The sequence below is a fragment of the Syngnathoides biaculeatus genome, chromosome 4 (genome assembly GCF_019802595.1).
Source record: "Syngnathoides biaculeatus isolate LvHL_M chromosome 4, ASM1980259v1, whole genome shotgun sequence".
Classification (NCBI taxonomy): Eukaryota; Metazoa; Chordata; class Actinopteri; order Syngnathiformes; family Syngnathidae; genus Syngnathoides; species Syngnathoides biaculeatus.
Genome location: NC_084643.1, coordinates 1,642,118 through 1,661,561, shown reverse-complemented (window position 1 = coordinate 1,661,561; position 19,444 = coordinate 1,642,118). Strand labels below are relative to the sequence as shown.

The 19,444-nt window shown below is 42.9% G+C and overlaps 2 protein-coding genes across 3 annotated transcripts in view; one reads left to right on the top strand and one right to left on the bottom strand.

Moving 5' to 3' along the window:
• The window catches only part of si:dkeyp-14d3.1 (transmembrane protein 132C), a 144,336-nt gene that overhangs the window by 27,081 nt on the left and 97,811 nt on the right, over positions 1-19,444 (top strand). The window lies entirely within an intron of this gene.
• asb6 (ankyrin repeat and SOCS box containing 6) overlaps positions 1-19,444 on the bottom strand; it is an 82,079-nt gene that overhangs the window by 40,969 nt on the left and 21,666 nt on the right. Inside the window, exons 1-2 of one of the 2 annotated variants that reach the window (XM_061816669.1) lie at positions 6,818-7,028; positions 4,952-5,051 (exon numbers count right to left, since the gene is read on the bottom strand). The gene's annotated coding sequence lies outside the window, so the exon portion shown is untranslated. Of the gene's footprint in view, positions 1-4,951; positions 5,052-6,817; positions 7,029-19,444 lie in introns of those variants that run through there. The other variant, XM_061816670.1, reaches the window with a different exon arrangement.

Below are 19,444 nucleotides of genomic sequence, written 5' to 3'. Positions count from 1 at the left end.
CATTTCCAGGCTGAAGCTGGGTATTCACATTTTGTGTTGCCAAGGAAGATTTCTTAATTTAAAAAGAGGAAACGTTGCTTTTGGTTTAAAATTTGAAAACATCATCGGAAGCGAGTGAGTTTGATTTACAAGATGCTAAATTGGCGGACAACGTTCGGTTCACGTAATTACCAGGTACTTTTTTCTTTTTAAATGACGCCTCGTAAAACCTTTCCTTTTTCAAAAAAGGTTAACTGGAAGATGATGTGAATTATTTATTCCGTGAGTCAAATGAGGCGACTGGCCGCAGAGGGAATCCCTGTGGTTGTGTTTTTTTAATTTTTTTATTTGGCAGCATACAACGTTGCGGGCACAGGTTGGCAATCTGAGAGTGACCGATATGCAAAGGCCTGTGTGGGCCAAGGTGATAAGGCTGGCCTTGTGTATGCGTTCGCTCGGAAATGTAATCACCGGAGCGCGGAGACTTGAAACTCCGCGTTCATAACATCATTATCGGCTGTGTACTACACAACTCGGTGACGGCCATTGTTCGGCGGGCGGCTCTGGATTGCGGGAGCCAATCAGTCAGACCTTCTGCTCCGCCTCAAATGTTCCTTTGATCAGACGTTTGACGCATTTTTAAACAAATCAAAGCTCCAATCCTGCTTTCCTATTAGTAAGCTTAAATAAGTCAAAGCACGGCTGACTGCAACAAACCCAAATTCTTCAACGTTTCAAAGCTAGTAAATTCCACAAACATTTGCCTTTAAGTTCCTCCAAACTGTTGAGCCTTCAGGTATCCTAATCAGTCAATGTATGATATGCTTTTCTTTTTCTGTCTTTGGACTCTGAAAGGATTTTTAATTGACAAAGAGTATTAAGAAGAACATGAGAAACATGAAGCTAGTTGGCTCACATTCAAAGCATAAAAGGCTCTGACGGTGTGCAAATACTTTTATCAGGTGAACTAACGAAGAATATTACCTAAAACCATACTAATATCCTGTTCTCTGCTAGTTTATTCCTGATTCACGAAGGCTGGATGGTGTCAAAAGAACTGCAGAGAGTCAAAAATATTATTTTCAGAGCACCACTATTGGTGGAGCAGGAAAATGATGACGTCCTCCACTCTGACTTTCTCTTGGTTTGTAAACGGCAGAGGGTCAAGGCGATCGTGGACCTGCAGTCACAGCTGGTGACGCAGCAGCTGTTTCAGGGTCTTCCATCACATGCGATCTTGTGATGCAGGGGATCTTCCGCGGGTTTGGGACCGTGCCCTGTTGCGGTTGAAGACGCGCTACAGAGGGTCTCCGGGTTCCGAGGTGCAGGTCTTCAGCAGTCGTGGGGACACTCCAGAAGGAACTGCTGCTTGGTCTCGACCAAACCTCCTCAGCTGTTGTAACTTTGGGCCAGCGGGGGATTCTCCTCTGTTGGTGTGACTGAGCTCTGTGGTAACCGGTTGAAAAACTGGTTTGGTATTGCATCTCCCAATGCCGACCTTGCCCGTGGGTACCTCTCTCAAACATTTAGGATTTCATAAATCGGATGAGCACTTTTCATGCTCCAACTGTGTAGCTTCTGCTCCAAGTTCCTATTGGACTGCTCCTTTGCCTCTTTCAGCTGGACTCTATAGTTCCTTCTGCCCATCCTTGCGCTCCAGTAGAAAACCATATTTGATTGCCTTCTATTTCTGGTTGAGAAGATCTTTCATGCCACTCGTGATCCAAGTTTTGTCATTTTCAAAGCAGACTACAGTTCTTACAGGAGAAATCTCCCACCTCATCCGCATTCCCAGAGGGGCACCTCGCCAACAGTTTTCTTTTTCATTTGTCACGTTACGCAGAAAAAGCCCAATGTGCCGATATACGCGGCTGTATCATAAAATGAGCAGTAATTCCCCATATTTTCAGTTGCTTAAAATCTTGCCAGTTTTTGGCTTTTAAAGATTCCCTGTATGCTGACTTGCTGCTCTTTACTTTCTCCTGACGTGGCAAGCCACATTTAATTTGATAGTCTCACCGCTCAGTTTATAGGCTTTGTCAGTCCAAAAAGTTGGACTGAGACTGTATTTTGGTGTTCTCTCTTTGGACAAGTTGTTCGAATAATAAGTACTTTTTTTTTATTGCAATCTTGAGTCATCCTCGCTATATTTCTATTTCATGTCCCGTTCTCTTACACGCGTGTTATCCGCAGGAAAGACGTGATATCATTTAGGAGAGTAAAGTTGTCCACTTAAAAGCAGATTACATAACACATTTTCTATCTTTAAACATGTATTATGGTATTAAAGATGAGGTCCGGTGAATGCGTCTAAGTGGAGGGGATTAACGGCCATGTTTTAGGCAGGTTTAAGCTTCACTCTGTTGTTAAAATCATTTTGAAATTGTTGATGCAAGAATGACGCTTATCCTTTGCCCTTGAGCCTCGGTTAGCCACTGAATCAAAAACATTAAAATGAAATTTTCAACAGTATTTCTGATGGTGCTCATGGTAGTGGAAATTATACGCAGGAATGTGCTGAATACAAAGTAAAAAATATATCATTTGTATTTTCTATGCGCCACAGTCATATTCACTGATGCATTAGATGTCATTCCAAAATTCTAGATTGTGTTGCAATGTAGACTTCCAAAGAATACTTTGACAGTAATTTGAAGATACCCATTATTCTTTGTATAACAAATGCATAGTACAACGCCAATCCTAATGAAGTTGGGACTTTGTGTTAAAACCAGATCATCGTAATTCCCTGCCCATAGAGCGCACCTGGTTACAAGCCTTACAGAGTACATCTGTAAAGGAAATACCATTTGGTACTTGGTACATACATACGTCGCAGCTGTGTAAAAGCCGCCAGTGTCCACATTGAAACACGAGATATTTACAAAGAAGGAGTTCCACGCTAGCGCAACGCTAGTGTTAGTGCTACCATCAGTGCTAGTGTTAGCTAGCGTCAGCTAAAGCTAGCACTAATGCTACCAGGGCCGGTTAAAATAAATCTTACGAGTAAATATCACTGAGACACACCAGTAACACAGCGGCAACATGCTAGCGCAGCGCTAACAGGGCCGATAAAGTTCACTTCCTTAGCACATATATTCCACCAGTCTCATTCTTACCTTTTTCGCTCGAGTGCCCTCCTGCGGCCGTTAGAAAAAAAAAAAAGCACAAATTAGCTTCATCACCGCATAAACTGCAGGGTTGAAAGCGTGTGGAAAAAAAAAAAAAATCGCAGCTTGTAGGCCGAAAATTACGGTAGAAAGATTTGCAAATCATTTTAAACATGTATTTTATTGAATACACTGCTGCCACCACTGGGCTTAAACCAGGTTCACAGAACTATTTCATACGATTGTTTCTTGCACCATCATGGTTGCTTTCATGATTGTTTATTTTTTATTCACAATTTAGTGTGAGATGAAGTTGGAAAAAAAAAAAAAGGAAAATGACATCTCGAAGAATGAGTTAGTTCAGTACATTAAGAGTTTTCAAGCAGTCATTTGAATTGCATTGTAAAAGCCCATGCTGTCCACTGCTGGACTTGAACCAACAACCTTAAATTCACAGAACATCATAATTCTCTATGCCAGCGGTGGGCTGGCGATGCCAGGCTGGCGGCCCGCGGGCTAAAACTCAGCATCAAAACATGGCATTCCGACAGCAACACTTTCAAACATCTTCAACGAGTAAACACAATTTCGCACAGCAGCAGATTTGCCACAGACGCAAAAAAAAAAAAAAACCTCAGATGCAGGAAAAAGACACTGAAAAAGCACATTAGACGTGAAGGCCAATAAATACTGCAAGTAATGTAAAAGTCATTATCATAATTAGTTTTTTTTCCCCCTTGCATCGCTGTGCGAGCAGTCTAGATGTAGAGTGCTATTGATAATTAATTATAATCTCTTTGTGTTAGGTATTTCATATGCAAATTAAATGCAAGGAAGGAAATTGTATCCTACTACGTTTCCCCGTGTAGTCCCAAGTGGCATGTTGAGAAAAAAAAAAATGGAAATTGTTCTGTATTGTTTGTACATTACTGTCAAACATTGGCAATTTGTTACTTATACATCACCCGATTGTAAAAAACGATCAGACGTTTATCTTAAGTTAGAAATGAGAGGCATGCTCCACAAGACGGAGAAAACGCTGTGAGGCATGTTCCAACTCGGGAAAGTCTGGTAATGGTAGACTAAGACACTCTGGGCCCAATTTACTAAGCTCCCTCCCCGATACTGGCCGTTAATTTGCGATAAATCACAATTAATTATACATTTTCTCAAAATCCTCCCAAATTATGCGTGATGAAGTGGGCTGCAATTTTGTGCATTTTGTCGTCTTGTCTGAGCTCGGGTGGGTGAGCCATCCAGTTTTCGGCTGTCTTTAAACGTGAAAACCTTATAGATCAGCCATGATGAGGATTCTTGTGCCAAGTTACTGTTGTCCAAAATTAAGATAATGTGGCGTCCCTCAGGAATCTATTCTGTGGCCCACTCCTTTTAATCCGCCGTAAAGACCGACAGATAAAGTGTATGGCTGCATTAGTGGCTAATCCCATCTAATTTAATACATCCCACAGATAAATATCCAAAGACTGGATACAGATAGCCACAGATAGTATAGATATTATTATTTTAGTTTCGTGGAGAAAACAGAGTATTTGAACAATTTAAACTTAAAAAAATAAAATAAAATAAAATGAAAAAAATCTGATTCTATCCATTAAACTTGTTGCTCCGCAACTTGTTGATATTAAAGAATTAACCACCCGAGTTTAGGGCTTTGCCATCACAATCAGAAGTTGTAAAAATTATACAAACTAGATAATCTTACTATGAGTAAACTAATGTAAGTTATGTACAGTAAGTACTGTATACCCATTTCCTTTCGAATTTTAGGTTGATCCGAATTATGTTCCACTGTAAATCCATAATTGGGCATTAGAGTGAAGTGGATTAATGGAAGCACTTACCTGAAAGGTCCACGGTTTCGGGGGTCTTTGTCCTTCTGTCTGAAACAAATGTGGTTTTGTGGGTGGGGATAATGTCCGCCCCGCTTGATGGAACGGGTGGCTGCAATTAGATGAAATGCATGTTTGAACTAGTTTAGATGTCAGATTTTTTGTCAGCGGTTGTGCCAACTTCTACTGCTTCTATTTGCATGCACCGCAGCGGAGGTGAAGGCTTGACTCATTTTTATCGTGCCGTGTGTCGAATGGCCCACTTGGGATCTGCGTTTCTGCCTGCTTATTTGAGCTCATATTTTCTGCAGCTTACAAAAATCCTTTCATTTTGGCACGTTTTATTCCAAGGGAGTGCATGTTATCAATCCAAAGTACATCCATCCATTTTCTTCGCCGCTTATCCTCACGAGGGTCGCGGGGAGTGCTGGAGCCTATCCCAGTTGTCAACGGGCAGGAGGCGGGGTACACCCAGAACAGGTTGCCAGCCAATCGCAGGGCACATGGAGACAAAAAGCGGCACTCACAATCACACCCAGGGGCAATTTAGAGTGTCCAATACATGTTTTTGGGATGTGGGAGTAAACCGGAGTGTCCGGAGGAAACCCACGTAGGCACAGGGGAGAACATGCAAACTCCACACAGGCGGGTCCGGGATTGAACCCGGGACCTCAGAACTGTGAGGCCAACGCTTTACCAACTTGCTCCACCGTGCCACCATCCAAAGTACAATTAAAAAATAAACAAACTTTAGTGTACCATTATTGCTTTCTGCTCTACTCATGTTAGTGCACATACAATAGCCATCCATCAGTTTTCTTTGGCGCTTATCCTCACAAGGGTTGCAGGGAGTGCTGGATCCTATCCCAGCTGTCAACGGGCAGGAAGCAGGGTACACCCTGAACTGGTTGCCAGCCAATCGCAGGGCACATTGAGACAGACAAACAGCCGCACTCACAATTACACTAACGGGCAATTTAGAGTGTCCAACACATGTTTTTGGGATGTGGGAGTAAACCTGAGTGTCCGGAGGAAACCCACGTAGGCACAGGGGAGAACGTGCAAACTCCACACAGGCGTGTCCGGGATTGAACCCAGGTCCTCAGAACTGTGAGGCCAACCCTTTACCAGCTGAGCCACCGTGCAGCCCCACATACAATATATTGTCAAAAATTAAACTTTTACCATATGTTTACCTCTCTTCTTATTCTGATCCCCCCCCCCCCCCCGATCTACCAAAACTATCATCCACATTCATAATCGGCTCAAAAAAATTTTTTTTTCATTTATGCTATCGGTGTCGAAACTTTCAGTCTTGATTACCTTGTGGGTGTTTGATCCAGTATTTTGATTAGGATTAGCAGGATGTGTGAATGTGTATTTTATATTATATATATTTGAAGGTCTGGGCTAATCGAGGTTACGAGATCGTTGCTGTTGGATATACTGAGAGAAGAAGAGAGCCCAAGAGATCAAAGTTCGACGTCGCAAAGACGGTCGTAGTAACCACAGAATTCAATTTCAAGAATTTCATCCTCAGAGCTATTAAATTGGCCACCTTATTCAATCTGCTGTCTTTTCGCATATCGTTATTTCGAAGATGAAGGAGGATCAAAGTGCCCATCCAATAATTAATTATCATCCAGTTTCAGTGTTATTCAAATGTACTTTTAATGAATTTTCCCTGGTTCACATATCATGACTCCATTTTTAGTATTTGATGGCAGGAGGTGGTTGCGACGTGGCGCGCGTAATTCAAAAGTTTGGAAAGACAACTAACAATAACGATATTGCGTTTGTGCCCTTGTTCCAAATTTCCTATTTTTCACTTTCAGAATCATGTTCAGGTCTCAGCAGGATTTCAATGCATTCACTCACCATTTGTTTGTTCAGGTCGGGTCAAGAACCGGGTTAAGGATGGTCGATGTGTTGGTGATATACAAATTATATTTCAAAATAATGCTGCCAAACTTTGAAAAACCTGATCTTGCTGGAAGGCCTGCTTCCATATTTGTCCTGAGCACACATGCACTCACACCTGGTGAGAGGCAGCCATCTTACTTTCAACCCTTGACCTTTGCAGGGAGTGCACACTTTGAAGCGCAGTAAGCGTACCTGGCCAGTGGGTGGCATTGTAAACAAAAATTCTGATGACAAAGCCATCAACGTTCGAACTTAACTATGACTAATTTACAATAACATCCATCCATCCATTTTCTTTGCCGCTTAGCCTCACGAGGGTCACGGGGAGTGCCGGACCCTATCCCAGCTGTCAACGGGCAGGAGGCGGGGAACACCCTGGACTGGTTGCCAGTCAATTTCAGGCCACATAGAGACAAACAACCACACCCAATCCAATTAATGTTGCATGTTTTCGAGATGTGGGAGGAAACCGGAGTGCCCGGAGGAAAACCCACGCAGGCACGGGGAGAACATGCAATCTCCACACTGGCGGGGCCGGGATGGAACCTGGGTGCTCAGAACTGTGATTGACGCCAACGCTTTACCAGCTGAGACCACCGTGCCGCCTTGTACAATAACATAAAACATAAAAACACAAAGTCGCTTCCACAATGGCTCCAACACTTATGCGGTGATGTGGCTAATTTGTGCATTTTTCCTAACGGCCGCAAGGGGACACTTGTACGGAAAAGGTAAGAGTGAGACCGGTGGAATATATGTGCCGAGGAAGTGACTTTTACCGGTCCGGCCCTGTTAGCGCTGCGCTAGGATGTTACTGCCGTGTCTCAGTGATTTTTACTGGAATGTTGTTTTTTTTTTTCAACCGGCCCTGTTAGCATTAGCGCGACGTTGCTAGCGTTAAACTCGTTGTGTACTGTCTTTCTTTGTAAATATCTCGTGTTTCAATGTGGGCACTTGCGGCTTTTACACAGGTGCAGCTTATGTATGTACCAAATGGTATTTCCTTTACAAATGTACTAGATGAGGCTTATACTCAGGTGAGCTCTGTAGGCTGGAAATTACGGTACTTGACTTTGTTCCGGGATGTCGCTTGAACTCAATTTCAACTTTCAGCAATTTTCAAAACAAAAAACAATCTACTATAAATGCCTATAATAGATAGAATAAATAAAATAAATACAATAAAACATCCTTGAATTAGTTTCTTAGCTTTGATGAAGAACGAGCAAGTGTTTTAAACCTGTTGCTGATCCCTCTAACCGATCAAGTTAACTTGTACGATTTAAATCAACCCCTAAATGTTAAAACATTCATCGCACAGCTAGCAGCTAGCTAAAGCTGCAGTCTTGACTCAGAGCTACTTGTTGTCAAAGAGCGCAAACAGAGTAAATCGTAATCTTTTGTTGTTCTTTTCCTTCATTCTTCTTTTTTCTTCTTCTTCTCCTTCATGTTGCCAAAAAAAAGGCAAAGGGCAATTCGGACCTCACGCAGATTTGCACGCTGCGACGCTGACGCTAAGTGAATTGATTGCTGCCGAGGTGCGCTGACCTTTCCCACAATAGGCTCATCCCGTGCATTGTGACAGTTGTAATTCCAAAAACTGTTTATGGCCCATCTATTTCTATTTCATTTGTTTTATCCGGTCAAAGTTTTGGGAAAAAGTTCAAGGTTTTGTCCTCACCTTTACCTTTTATCCCGGCCGGAACACGTTGCAAATGAAAACATTGGGTTGTCAGAACCCGGCGCAATGATCCGTCTGTTGCCAGGTGAACGTCCCATTACGGAGGAAATGTCTTGCTAATTGGAATGTTCGATGGCTTATGTCCGATGAGAGATCCAGTTTGCTCGTAATTTAGTCCCCATTTGACGGTATAATTAACAGCAAAGCAAAGATAAAGAGTAAGCGTTCCCTTGTTGATTAACGGCTGCTCGTAATTTGTTTAGTTTATTATCCGTCTGTTCATCAATGTAATGAGACGGGATTGTCTACGTGGGGTACAGTGCATGTACGACTAGTATAATTTCCTTTCTGGAGGCGGGTGCCGCACTTGGCCTTTGGTTAATTTTTGAAAATACATTTTCCTTTCTTGCACCGAGTCACAGATGTTTTATCTGCGAGCAGAGGAGCGTCGCCAGCTTGCGTGGAGGCTCGGCATAATATTGCATACAAACACGCCGACAGTGACGCTGCCGTTAAGCGCAAAGGCCGCGTAACGTTATCCATCACAATTTGAACTAGTTACGTTTGAACATTTGATAATTGCGTCGCTTTTTTTTTTTTTTTTTTTGGAGTGCAGCGGAAAGCGCGTATTCTAATGAACGGCTTGGAAATAGGAGTCAACGGTGGGACTGCGCGGAAATGGGATTACTAATGCTGAGAGGAGAATGAATGTCTGCAGCAAATGTAATTGCCCGACGAAAATGCACGGAAGTACAAAGTCACTGACTGCAAATATATATTGTTCAGGGACCAGTTCAAATCCATTCACCATTCTTTGCCAAGACTACTTGGATGTGCCAATTTGGCTCGGTAGAAAGTCTTAATGGTGAAAATTGAACAAAGACATCCGTCGTGTTTGAATTCAAACTGTTCCATTCCCCTTGCTAAAATGTTTTATCCAGTAATTTTTATCAAAACATTTCAATCTACAAAGATGCCCTTTTATTTTCATTAAGAGGGCAGCAGAACAGCGGTGAGGTGTGCCGTTGGTGTGTCAGAAGAATTTAAGGTGGAGGTGGGACTTGTTGGAGGACGCTTTTTTTTTTCCTCCACGTGTTTGTTTAATTTCGGGTAGTAAGAATGTTGGTTGTCCAAATAAAGGCTGGAGATGATGATCAGTTTCTTCGAAGAATTCGCTTACAGAATATTACGGGCACTTATGAGTTACAGACAATGGCTGTAGAGAGCAGCTCACAAGTACGAAGGTACAGAGAAAGCACACATCCTTTATCTTGTCAGAAGGGCGGACTATGGGTGGTATCAAACCCGTGGTGTGATATCAGGGCTTTCCACTTAGACAAATAGTTTCTGTCTCAACCGGTCCTAGCTGGCAATGGATTATGACAAAGTCTCCTGTATGCAGTTCATCAAGGTTAGCCTACGTGCAGAGATGCGATCAAGGACACATCTGGCTACAGAACTGAGCCACACTGAGGACATGAGTAAATTATGGACTCATGACTAAATATGGGCATAAGACATACTTCAGACTGCATCAGGGGTCCGCGCTGAGCCCCTTCCTGTTTGCGGTTGTAATAGATAGGCTGACAGATGAGGTTAGACTGGAATCCCCTCGGACTATGATGTTCGCAGATGATATTGTGATGTGCAGTGAAAGCAGGGAACAGGCGGAGGAACAATTAGAAAGATGGAGGCACGCACTGGAAAGGAGAGGAATGAAGATTAGCCGAAGTAAAACAGAATATGTGCGTGAATGTGAGGGGCGGAGGAGGAGGAGTGAAGCTCCAGGGAGAAGAGATATGAGGTGAATGACTTCAAATACTTGGGATCAACAATACAGAGCAATGGAGAGTGTGGTAAGGAAGTGAAGAAACTGGTCCAAGCGGGGTGGAACAGTTGGCAGAAGGTGTCTGGTGTTCTGTGTGACAAAAGAATCTCCGCCAGGGTGAAGGGCAGTTTATAAGACAGTGGTGAGATCTGTCCTAGGTGTGTCAGAAGAATTTAAGGTGGAGGTGGGACTGCATCAGGGATCCACGCTAAGCCCCTTCCTGTTTGCAGTAGATATGGCGGTAGATATAGGTAGATAAGAGATAGCGAGGGTGGACGACTTCAAATACTTGGGATCAACAATACAGAGCAATGGAGAGTGTGGTAAGGAAGTGAAGAAACGGGTCCAAGCGGGGTGGAACAGTTGGCGGAAGCTGTCTGGTGTTCTGTGTGACAGAAGAGTCTCTGCTCGGATGAAGGGCAAAGTTTGTAAAACAGTGGTGAGGCCGCCCAGAGCGAGAGGAAGACCAAAGAAAAGGTTGATGGATGTTGTGAGGGAGGACATGAGGACAGTGGGCGTTCGAGAGGAGGATGCACGAGATAGGCTTCGATGGAAAAAGATGACACGCCGTGGCGACCCCTAACGGGACAAGCCCAAAGGAAAAGAAGAAGACTATGAATAGTTATTTTAACGTATGAAAGAAACGTTCTTGATTGTCCTTCAAGGGGGGATTCGTATCATCTCTTTTCTTTTTTACCTCCCTCTAAATATCCGAGCCACACACAAGAAAACACATGACATGCATTCAAAGGAGCGAAGGCTTTCAATGTGGCGTCTGTTTAATGGTAAATGGGCTTAGTGCTCGTCTTTCTTCAAGTTGCCACTTTTACACTCCCACCACATTTACCCATTCAGATAAAAAATGTCATGGTCATGAGCGGAAAGTAACAGCTGAGTCACACAGTTAGTAGAATAACATGCACCAAGGAACACCAAAGCCTTGCATTGAGTCACTTCTGTACAAATATTAGCAAAGCACCTTTATCTGACTGTTGACCTTTTGCAAAATTGGCGGCGGTACAGTAGCGCAACTGGCTAAAGCGTTTTCTGTGGACTGGGGTTCAAATCCCGGCCCTGCCTGTGTGGAGTTTGCATGTTCTTCGCGTGCCTGTGTGGCTTTTCTCCAGGCACTCTGGTTTCCTCCCACATCCCAAAAACATACATTTATTGGAGACTCGAAATTGCCCTTAGGTAGGTTGCGAGTGCGAATGGCTGGGTTGCACGTGATGTCATGTTTGTTCATCTGGGTACTTGACCGCCATTGTTGCAGTCATCGTGACAGATTTTTGTTGTCTACGGATGTGGAAATCGTAGAAACAGATATCGGGAAGCGATTTTTCTGTGTTCCAAAATTAGATTGCATGAAGGCGAAGATACTGTCACGACCCATCGATACAGAGGGAGGACCTAAATGCAGGACTCGGGAGACGCAGAGGTAATTTGGGAATAACGTTTATTGTTCCAAAGTCGGGGACCAGGCAGACAGTCAGGTGCAGCAGCGGTAGTCAGGACGTCGGGCGTAGAGAGCAGGTCCGCGGGCAGGCAGGAGTCGGTACACGGGAGATCGATCAAAGAAGGCAGGAGTGTCAAAGGAGTCAGGCTTACGGGGTCGGTCAGCGGGCAGGCGCAGGTCGGTACACACGGGTTCACGGTCAGAGAAACGGAAGTGCAGGAACGGGGCATGAGTTGCAACGATCTGGCGGAGGACCTGTCGTCCCCAGGGTCCTATATACACCGGGACCAATCAGCCAGCATGAGGCGCAGGTGTGTGTGTACTGATTGGCTGGCTACGCCCAGCCCGGGCTGGAAGCCAGGAGCATGACAGATGCAATGGAGTTAACGAAAAAAAGGGCAACAAAATTGGCATGAAAATATACGACGTGCAGAACTGAACAAAGCTCGAGTACGGAAGGCAAATGGTTATTTTAAAGAATTCTGATTATTTTGTAAGCAGTAAGCATGTGTATTTCTAGTGTCCGGAAATTCTACTTCAGGGAAGTCTTTCAGGTCCTTTGAAAGTACGTCGTTGTGGAGAGTATACGGATCAATATCTCCTGTACATATCTTACGTTAGCGCGACACCTTGAGTTGTCTTACCTCTCTTACAGGAACAATTAAATGCAATTATTTGCACTTGTTAAGTCATATAAAATACTGTGATTTCTTGTCATTGAAACAGCAATCATTTGCTGATTTTTAATCCTAAAAGAAATTCGGGTGGGGTTCGGACTCAGTTTCCCAATGTTATACTGTACAGAGAGCAGAGAAAAGAGAGAAAGCAGGCAGAGTCAAAAGGATACATGAACAATTGTTCTCACCTCTCACAAAATTACATATTACTCATAAATTAATACAATTCTGAACACAATAATGCCACGAAATAGACTTTGATGATTATACATTAACTTCAGATATTATTATTATGGAGATCTACAATAAAAATCATTGAAAAACTTTGTTTTTTCCTCTCCATTATTTTTTGCTCTCCATGAGGATTTTTTTGGTAGTTTATACAGTTTGGCACTCCGAAAAGTTGACAGGTATGCTGAGTCAGTCCCACCACACGTCAGTTCTATAGTCAGGTTCACGACCCTTGTCCTGCATGCTTCTTCTCCTTTCCTTGTCCTGTCCATCGTCCCCCACAGGGTGTAACGCCACAGCCTCATGCAACATCCATATTTATTGTTTCCTTGTTTAATGATATGACTTTTCTCATCTTGTTTACAATTCGCGCTTTTTCTTTGTCTCTCTCCCACTGTTCTGTTCGACAGATCGACTGTTTCTCAATAGATCACAATTATAATATTGAGAAACCACAGAGGAAACTTTAAACCTCCTCTGTGACCCAGTAAAACTGTTCCGGTCTTAAAGGGATAGAGATTCTCCGCTCTGCTTGACCTAGCAGCCGAACGGGATGGAAAAACAACAATAAAAGGATATGTAAATGGACGTATGTGGCTATTTGAGATGTAAACATTCCTGTTTAAAAGAAGTGATATGACTCCAGATTTTATTGACATTTGAAATAAAGCAAACTATGAATAATACAGTAAGTCTGCATTTTGTGCATTCGTGACACAAAGATGGGTTTTTCCATGCGGTGTGCAATGTACAGAATGGACCTCATCCTCGGATTTACATGAAAGGGAAAAGGTGCACTGTCTGACACTTTTCTACCTGCACAGATTCTCCCATTTTACCTCGGTTGTTTACCCACTTTCACACCAGATATACGTGACCTGTACGCTCGCAATCCTGTGGGCGATCCCTCTCAAATCTGGTCTTCTGCGTATTCTGAAGCACCAGTATACTTCCAGAACGCTATCAAATCTAATGTCTATGTTGCGAGACTAAATAAAATAAAAAAAAAACATTTTATCGAGTTGCTCGGAGAAGTTATTTATTGGAGAATAGATAAAATTTGTGCCAAGGGACTTTTTCCCCCCGTGAACAATTCTCACAACGGCAAGGTGCAATTCGGCCTTGAACATGGTGCTGGCTGACATTAAAAGATGAACCTCTAAAGTTTTTGAAAATAAAAAAAAAAAGATTTCCCCAAGATTGTCATATTAAAGACAAAGACATTTAAGCACAGCTTAAACTCCAGCCTCCCACTATTCACAACTATACTCATCACAATTTCGAGTTATATTGTCAATTGTTTATAATCAACTCATCTAAACCATGACACTGTCAAAATATCCATCCATCCATTTTCTTTGCCGCTTATCCTCACGAGGGTCGACTGGAGTGCTGGAGCCTGCCATTTGTAGGACGCGAACGCCAACCGTCATACTTTTTTCCCCTCATTCGCTGACTTTTAATTTCACTTGAAAGTCTGTCACCCTGAAAGTCTCTAAATTTTTCCTCCAACATGCACTAATAAGTCTAAGGACATCCATCCATTTTCTTCACCGCTTATCCTCACGAGGGTCGCGGGGAGTGCTGGAGCCTATCCCAGCTGTCAAGTGCAGGAGGCGGGCTAAACCCTGAACTGGTTGCCAGCCAATTGCAGGGCACATGGAGACAGACAACAGTTCACACCTATGGGCAATTGAGAGTGTCCAATTAATTTAGCATGTTTTTGGGATGTGGGAAGAAACCGGAGTGCTCGGAGAAAAGTCACGCAGGCACGGGGAGAACATGCAAACTCCACACAGGCGGGGCCGGGATCAAACCCGGCTCCTCAGAACTGTGAGGCCGATGCTTTACCAGCTGAGCCACCGTGCCGCCACTGTCAAAATATGTCATTGCGAAACAGCTGGTCTCAAACAGTTGGTCCGTGGTGAAAAACAAGATTGTAGCCTGCCAATCTAGAGATAGGCACACCCTCTTTTTTGATTGATCGACATCGAAAAATGCAATTAATCATAAGCATAGTATTCTCATGTAATTGCTGTTACTATATTGGATTTTTTTCATACGGAATGAAAAAAACGAAACAAAAACAGGAGAAAAAAAACAAGGAAAAGCAGGAGTAGTTCACATGTCTTGAATGGACAACTTCACACGCCATAAGCTACTGTGAATTTTCAAATTGAAGTAAAACTATAACTTTTTTACAGCTACCAGTGACACAAATCTCCAAAAAAGTACACATTCCAGGATCTCTACACAGAAGATGATGTCAATACGTCAAGCGTGTTTCTCCGCAGTCATTCACAACCTGCACGCGGCGCATGTGTCACGAGTGTTGACGGTGGAACGTGCGCAAATGAAAAGCAGTCCAGTCCAGGCGCTCGGAACAGGATGTGTGCAAACGGGAGAATATGGATCTGTGTGACAAGTCAAGTCGTGCGTCTCAAATTATTTACTTTAACGATCCATCACAGGTGAATTACGCAGTACATTGTCAGAGTTGGGGAAAAACACTGCTTTGGAGCTGTAGTGTATTATTATTGTTATTTTTAGAACATAAAAACATGCCATTTGTCCCCCAAATACATTTTTTGACAAACTTGCCGCAGGAATCGATATCTTTCTGTGGCAGGACGAGTGTGGCGTTTACAATGAATGGTTTGTCTCCGGTGTCGAAGTTACAATTCTTTGGCCGACACGATTGCTTACCGGTGCAATGCTTCAAAGTGTTGATTGAAAACTGCTCTCGTCAATCGCTTTGGGGCACAACATATTCATCAGGCGCAACTCGGAACGTTTTCAAAGCCGAAAAACCCTGGCCCTTTGGTGGTCGTCATGGTTTGAGTATTTAAAGGGGAAATCCAGTGGTTTGCATGAACAATGTATCCAATCGGTCATGTAATATGTACTCTATCATGACAATGTGATGTTAAATCCTCTCTCATTTATTAGTGTTTTGATAAGTTTTTTTTATTGACAATTACGAATTTTCAGGGGCGCTGCCATTTTCGTGAGTCACACGACCTTCGAGGACGTGTTACGTGCCGTTCCAAACGCTGGATTACATGGGACACCACTATGCCCAGCGCCGATTTCTCGGATTTATCCTCATCTGATGAAGAAATAGCAATATCGGTTGATCGGGAAGACTGAGGAATACTTCCATACAGATTTGAACCTGTGGCTGTAAATAATGCCGCCAAGTGGCGGAGCCGTGACCTCGCTCCCCCGCGAGCGAGCTCCGCCGGTCCGCTGTAAATAATGTTGAATATTCGGATGGTCCTTCGGGCGTAATGACAGGTTTGCTACCCCCCGGCCGAGCGAGCTCCTGGCTCGCCAGGGAGCGAGCTCATCGCTCCCCCATTCTGTATGGACGTATTCCTCCGTCTTCCCGATCAACCGATACTGCTATTTCTTCATCAGATGAGGATAAATCCGAGAAATCAGCACTGAGCATGAATGGTGTCCCGTGTAATCGAGCGTTTGGAACGGCACGTAACACGTCACATCCGCGCACGCAGCTCATGTGACTCGCCAAAATGGCAGCGCCCCTGAAAATTCGTAATTGTCAATAAAAAAAAACCTTCTCAAAACACTATTAAATGAGAGAGGATTTAACATCACATTGTCAAGATAGAGTACATATTACGTGACCTATTGGATACATTAATAACGGAAACCACTAGATTTCCCCTTTAATCAGTGGCTGGCCAGACGGGGACCGTATCAGGATCAGACGTTGTTTAAAGGTTTTGTAAAGACTTGGCATGTGCACCTACACTTTTGGCATTTTTGCTGGGTACCATTTAAACAATTACATTCGCTAAAACGTTTTTGTGATACTTGTCTTTTGAACGATGAATGAACAAATTCATGTCCCAGCTCGTCAAATCCTTGGCCCTGGATTGCATCAACCAAACAATGAATGTGATTTTTTTCGTGACATCAAACCTTGATCCAAGAAAATTTTGAAGACGGTCGGTCACCTTGCAGGGTATTCACAAAGGAACATCCACCCATCCATTTTCTTAGCCGCTTATCCTCACAAGGGTCGTGGGAGTGCTGGAGCCTATCCCAGCTGTCTATGGGGAGGAGGCAGGGTACACACTGAACTGGTTGCCAGCCAATCGGACGGCACATAGAGACAAACAGCCGCACTCACAATCACACCTACGGGCAATTTAGAGTGTCCGATTAATGTCGCATATTTTTGGGATGTGGGAGGAAACCGGAGTGCCCGGAGGAAACCCACGCAGGCACGGGGAGATCATGCAAACACCACACAGGCGGGTCCGTGATTGAACCCGGGACCTCAGAGCTGTGAGGCCAACGCTTTACCACCTGATCCACCGCGCCGCCCACAAGGAGCATGCACCTTTGATTTCAGCTGCATCAGCTATTTTCCAGACATCACACAAACTCAAAACTGTTCTCCCTCTGTCATAAATATACATAATCATTGATAGTTTGAAGATATTTATTGGAGCGTCATGACAGCGAGACGCTGCCATCATATTGAAGGTTAAAGTTGATGAGTTGTGCCATAAAAGGTCAGGCAGTATTTTATAAAGCCATCCCGCAAATTGAAATATTGTAATAATTGATCCGTCCTGATTCATTTCTTCTTGAAAAGCTTTAATAGCAGCGGGGAGTCTATTCGATCCCATTCTTTTATTTATTGTTCGTCAATGGGTTTACGGTATCATCAAGCGCGGTTTCCCGACTTTTGAATTATTCAGCGGGATTCAACCACTGCACACTGTGAATCTGATACATGTTCAATTAATCTGCACGTTTCATCCTCAGTACAAATATTTTAGTTGTTGCTGTTGGGCCAATTTTGATGCTGCACTGCCACACTGTTTTGCCACTAAAGGTCTCAAGCTGTCGATTTTTAAAAGTTTTATTATCTTTGATGTTCTTTTAGCGGGTTTATAAGATAATTTGGGGTAGAAATAATCTCAATGCCCTTTTCCAAGATATTACAGTTTGTCTTTTTTACCAACCAGTTGAAACGTACCGTAATTTCCGGCCTATACGCTGCAACTTTTTTTTCACATGCTTGCAACCCTGCGGCTTATGCGGTGATATGGCTAATTTGTGCATTTTTTCTGATAGCCCCAAGGGGGCACTCAAGTGGAAAAGGTAAGAGTGAGACCAGTGGAATATATGTGCCGAGGAAGTGACTTTTACCAGCATCTTTTTTTTTTTTTTTTTTTTTTAACCGGTTAGGGCCACGCTAGCGTTAGTACTGCGCTAGCATGTTTCGGCTGTTTATTTTTTTTTTTACAAGTATGTTTTTTTAAATTTTATTTTAACCAGCTCTGTTTGTGCTACCGTGTTGTTGCTATGTTAAGCTAAAATAAGGTATTAAAACATTGAAAACTCTTTCTGTGTACCGTCTTTCTTTGTAGATGTCTCGTGTTTTAATGTGGGTTTCAATTTGGGCACTTGCGGTTTATGTATGTACCAAATGGTATTTCCTTTACAAATATACTGAGTGACGTTTATAATCCGGTGCGGTCTGTAGCTCGGAAATTACAGTAGTTCTCTTTAATATTCAACATGTACATGGGCTTTGCTCTGATTGGATTGCTCATCTACTCAGTTTTGCTCCGATTGGCCTTTGGCAGATCCTTCGATGCGGAGTCTTCTGATCATTGTGACGCAGAATTCAACCAGCAGCACCCAAGCGACGAATAAGCCAAACTGCGACGATTTCAAATCCACCCGTTTTGCAAGCAGTTTGCCGTTTGTTCAAAGGTTCTTGCAGTTAATTGGATTTTGATGGCATGCGATCTTCCATGGATGCAGTGGATTTCAAATCATAATCATAATGGTCATTAGATTTTACAGTGATTTGATTGGTCTGATCGGTTTAGGCCAATAATTAGCACTTTTTACAAAATGTGGATATACAGTGGTGCCTTGGTTCTCGAACAGAATCCGTTGCAGAAGGCTGGTTGAAAACCAAAACGTTTTCCCATGACAATGAAACAATGCGTTCCAAGCCTAAAAAATTGGTTTTTTTTAAGCGATTTTTTTTAGCTTTTCCTGATAATAAACTGCATAGTAGAAATACGTTTAGTTTAAATACTTTATAAAATTAAATCATTTAAGAAATATATTTAATTTTTTGCTAAAAATCCATGCTTTAGCCTAGTATTCTAGGCTGGGAGTGCATTCCTGAATCTGGAGCGACTCGGCCCCCAGCCTTGTAAACTTTTTTTTTTTTTTTTTACAAAAGTGCAGAATAACTTTAAACAAGCAATGAGGGGGAAAAAAAACTTTTTTATTTGCACAGAAAGTACATAATGTAAAAAAAATTAACTTGCAACTAGAGGTAGGGTAATGGAACAAAAGAAAAAAGCAACGCAAAACAGTTTCAAATGTCTTCGGTGGGGGTGACTCGCCCCTTTTTCACAAAGAACGAATAGCATGTTTGTTCCTGCTGTCTTTTAAGCACTTTTCTGAAGTGGCTCATAACAACATCTTTAAAATTTTGCAGTGCTCTGCAACATTCAGCTATATTCGGGTGATGAAGTTCTACAAAATTATGGATATCGTTCCGTTTAGCGCAGATAGCTTTAATATCGGCACTTGAGACATCCTTCTTGCCTTCAGTCTCATCAGACGACGTCTCCTCCCTTCCTCGCCGACACTATCCCCAGCTCACTGCTCCTCGTTCACGAAAATAAGAAGCAACTTTTCGACT